The following is a 4,611-nucleotide window of genomic DNA, read 5'->3' on the forward strand; positions in this document are numbered from 1 at the left end:
AAGTTTCTAAGAAAGTATAAACTCTTTCCCCAAAATGGCTGCACCAGTTTATATTCTCATCAGCAGATGATGAGAGTTCTCATACATCTTAGTGACGCTGGGACTTGTTAGACATTTTCAGTATTAGCCAGGCTAGTCACTTTATTGACTTCTTGTGGTTTAATTTGAACTTTGATGACAATGTCAAATATCTCTTCATGTTCTTATTGGCCATTCATATAAATTTGTGTGTGAAGTATCTATTCAAATCTTTTGTCCACTCTGCTACTTCTGTTTGTTGTTTATCCTTTCAATCATGGAATATGATACATATTCTGGATACATGTTCTCCAGTGAACATATGTACTGAGAATATTTTCTTACAGCCATGGGCTTCCTTTTAATTTTCTTAACATTGTCTTTTAAAAAGACATTTTAGTTTTAATGAAATCCAAATTATCAAACTTTTTATGGTTTGTGTTTTTTGTGTCCTAGCTAAGAAGTCTTGGCCTAACTTAAAGTTCCATCAAGTTTCTGTGTTTTCTTCTAGAAGTTTTATAGCTTTAGGATTTATGTTTAGGTCTATAAACGATTTAGAAACAAATTTGTGTATAATGTGAGTAGGATTATTTTTTCATATGAATATTCAGTTATTCTGCTACTTGTTGGGAAGGTTATTCATTTTCCTAGACACCTTTGTTGAAAATCAGTTCACCATGTATAAATCAAACATGTATATATTTGTACATGTATAACCAAAGTAGCATTATGAACCCCCACCAATCTGTTTCTCAGCTCAACAATTGTTAATATTCTGCTCTTCCTGTTTCTTCTATGCTTCCTTTCCCATCACTGATTATTTTTGACAATTTTTATAAGTTAAAATTTCCACACATTTATTTTAAATGTTTTATAGTTTTATCATTTATGTTTAGGTCTATTATCTATTTCTTATTTTTGTATATGGTATGAGATAGGTGTCAAGATTCCATACGGCTATTTAGTTGTTCCTGAACATTTTTGGAAAAGATTTTCCTTTCTCTATTGAGTTGCCTTTTTTTTGGGGGGGGTGGAGATAGAGTCTCAGGCTGTTGCCTGGGTAAAGTACAGTGGCATCACAGCTCATAGCAACCTTAAACTCTTGGGCTTAAGTGATTCTCTTGCCTCACCTCCCAAGTAGCTAGGACCTCAGGCACAATGCCTATATTTTTTGTTGTTTGGCAGGCCTGGGTTAGGTTTGAACCCACCAGCCTTGATGTATGTGGCCAGTGCCCTACCCACTGAGCTATAGGCACAACCCCTATTGAGTTGTTTTGCTGCTGTTGTTGAGATTCAGTTGGTTTTGAGAGTGTGGATCTATTTCTGTTTCCTCTGTTATTCTCCACTGATCTACTTGTACCATGTTACATTTATTGCTAGTTTTGGAAACAATATTGTCATCAACAATGAATTTTTAAGTGTCTAAGGTAGTGTCTTAATGGGGTTTCTTAGAAAAGAAGTTTGAGTTGAAGATTCTAATGTAAAGGATTTATTAAGGGTGTGCTCTTGATACCGGATTTTTAACTTTGGATTACCAGGCTCTTGGTCTCGATGATTCGATGAATGAATCAATTGACCACAGGATGGACAGTAAGTGAGGTTTTATTTACAGAGGTATTATTACAGCTCTTACAAAGAGCCAAACTTCCTTGTAGGGCAGGATGTAAGTGTCAGCTCTTACAAAGAGCCAAACCTTACAGAGCAGGCTATAAGTGTTACAGCTCTTACAAAGAGTCAAACCTCCTTGCAGAGCAGGATGCAAGTGTTACAGCTCTTACAAAGAGCCAAACTTCCTTGCAGAGCAGGGTATATGTGTTAAGGCTCTTCCTCTTCTGCTCTCTCTCTCTCAACGGTCTGCGGCAATCTGCTGAGGTCTTTGCTCTCCTGTTCTCTCTCTTCCTTGAAGGTCGGCAACAATCTGCTGAAATCTTGCTCTTCTGCTCTATCTTCCTTGACAATCTGCGATGATCTGCCCCTAGGCTCTCTGCTCAGGGGTTTATATAGGTGTAGTCGTCCAATGAGCTGAAAGCTGAGCTGATTGATCTATTTTCTCCTAAAAATAGACCAATCAAGAGCAGGATTGAAAATGGACCAATCAGGGATGCACTGGAGGAATTGCCAGTGTTATCTCCTGATTCGCCTGGTCTTCTTTGTTACTGGAGCCTCTGATGGGAGAGGAAAGCTCCCCCTTTTGCTCCAGCCTGTTGGTTTTTGTGCTTGGTGGCAGAGCCAGCAGGTCTTCTAGCGCGGCTCTACTGGAGCCTCTGGTGTGGGAGGGAAACTCCCCACCACTTGCTCCAACCTGCCGGTTCCTTTGCCAGGTGCTGCCACCAAGACAGAAGTGGCAGGTCCTCCAGGCCCTGCTTGGCTGAGCTGACTGGGGTGCCACTTTTCTGGTATCACTCTTAGGAGTCACCTATAAGAAACTGAGGGAAACAAGATAGGGCAGAAGTATATGCTAGGCCAAAATACGCAGTAGAACCTGCATAGTTGACCTCCCTACATGGACCATCCTTAAATTGACCTAATTTTCATAGATGGATGTACGTATCAGGGCAGTAGGCCCAGTTCCTTATGTTATATGTTGACCACCTCTTTATCATGACCAGTTTGGTATAGACCCTTAGGTGTCAACTGACAGAAGTTCTACTGTAGTTTCAGGAGGAGTGTAAGTTGAGCTTAATTCCACAGTAAGCTCTGAAGCATGAATTGCATTACAAAGAGTGTTTTGCTGAGCTGTTATACCCCAACTCAGTTGGTGTTGCCTATGGACACCTTTCCTGGGAAGATAGCACCTCCCAAGAGCCTGCAGGTGGGTTGGCCCCCACAGTCAAGGCAGTCTGTGAGGTACGTTGAGGTGTAAGCTGTTAGCAGCTAATACCCACACACTGAGAGGTAAGTGGACTGCCCCAGAGAAGCACACCTGAGTAGGAAACAACAGCGTTTCTGACAGAAGTATTTTTGAGGACAGCAGCAGCAGCAAGAATAGTGTTGAAACGTCCACAAAATTTTCATTGTATTCCTGTCAAAGCACCATTTGTGACCTTGGAGACTTCGGGCTCCCATTTAATCCACTCATTTTTTTAGGTTAGCTATCTTACAGCAAACTTTTTTTTTTGCAGTTGTTTGGCCAGGGTCTGGGTTTGAACCCGCCACCTCTGGGATATGGGGCCAGTGCCCACTCCTTTGAGCTACAGGCACTGCCCTGCAAGCCTTTTTGTTTGTGTGTGATTATGGGTACAGTTGAAATTATTCAGCATCTAGTAGGTTAATATTTGCCTTTTTAGACGTAACATGTACATTATCTAAGAGTTATTCTTCTCCATGAATTGAGAAGTGATTCTAAAACTGTGAAGCTCTCAATGGCTCTTAGAAGTCAGAACCTTAAAATTTACAGGGATCTGTTGTACATAAAGCTGAAGTAGGCATTTGTGAAATCATTAGCTTTAAACTTGGTGTGAGACTTGACCTAGCAGCTCTTATCATGATCTCAACTTTTCTAGTGGCTGCCAGGAAGCACTTCTGTCTGCTCAAATCTCTTTCTGGATTTCTGAGTTCACTTTGAGCCAAAAATAGAAATCTGTGTTGCTTTGAATAAATAAAGCAACTATAACACTTCAGTGTTCCATAGAAATATCTGCTTATTAAGGGGACTGTTGTGTGTGTAAGTGAGCATTCAGCAACAGTGTATCTATATTTTTACCTTTTCAGACTCATTCAGAATTCTATAAGGTGGGCAATTTCTTTATATTTAAAAAATTCGTGAACATCAGAAATTATAGCTAACCTGTTAATACCATAAAGCATGTGAAAAGCAATGTTTCATAGAAATGTTAATTGCTGTTAATATCATTACCTAAAATTGATCTGTAGGCACTGATGATGCTCAATGGTAACCACACCTGTTTGTTCAGCCTTGTATATGCAACATTTGACTTCAAGATCCTTGGACCAGAATATTTGGCTAAAGCCTATTTCAGGATAAATCACACCAAAATAAATACTTAAGATATATAAATGTATTATATTAAGGAACACAGCTAAGTAGAGGAACTTTTAAATAAGGTTAACTAAAATTTGATCTCACTAGAGAAAAGTATGAAAGGTTGCCCAGGAATAAAGGCTAACTAACCCTAAGAGTTAGCTTAGTGAGTGAAGAAATGACATAGAATATAAAAACAAGTCATTTACAGTATTTCTGTGTTTCTCTATGTGAGTTATCTATAGTAGTTACAGAAAGTGTTAACTAGTGGCTATTTATATTGGCTTGCACTGCTTTAACTTACTTTGGATGAAACTATGTTTCCCATTTCCCTGAAATTTCTCTTCCTGTGTAGTCCTGGGTTAATGTTGGCCAGAGAAAATTTAGCAGATGATTAGGAAGATGGAAGTAAGAGAAGCTATATTTTTAGCACTTCAAAGATTAGCTTTGGGCCAGGCACTATGGCAGTTGCTCATTGGAAGGGAACCGTGACACCTATACTGGCAGCCCCTGCGGATCTTCACAGATCTCTTCCTTCAGCTTCTCAGAGCTCTGGGCCAAGTACATGTGCAATTCCATGAGAAATCACTCCCAGCATTGAGGTTGGAGTT

Source organism: Otolemur garnettii, unplaced genomic scaffold (genome assembly GCF_000181295.1).
Source record: "Otolemur garnettii isolate 467f Iridium unplaced genomic scaffold, OtoGar3 scaffold00167, whole genome shotgun sequence".
Taxonomy (NCBI): Eukaryota; Metazoa; Chordata; class Mammalia; order Primates; family Galagidae; genus Otolemur; species Otolemur garnettii.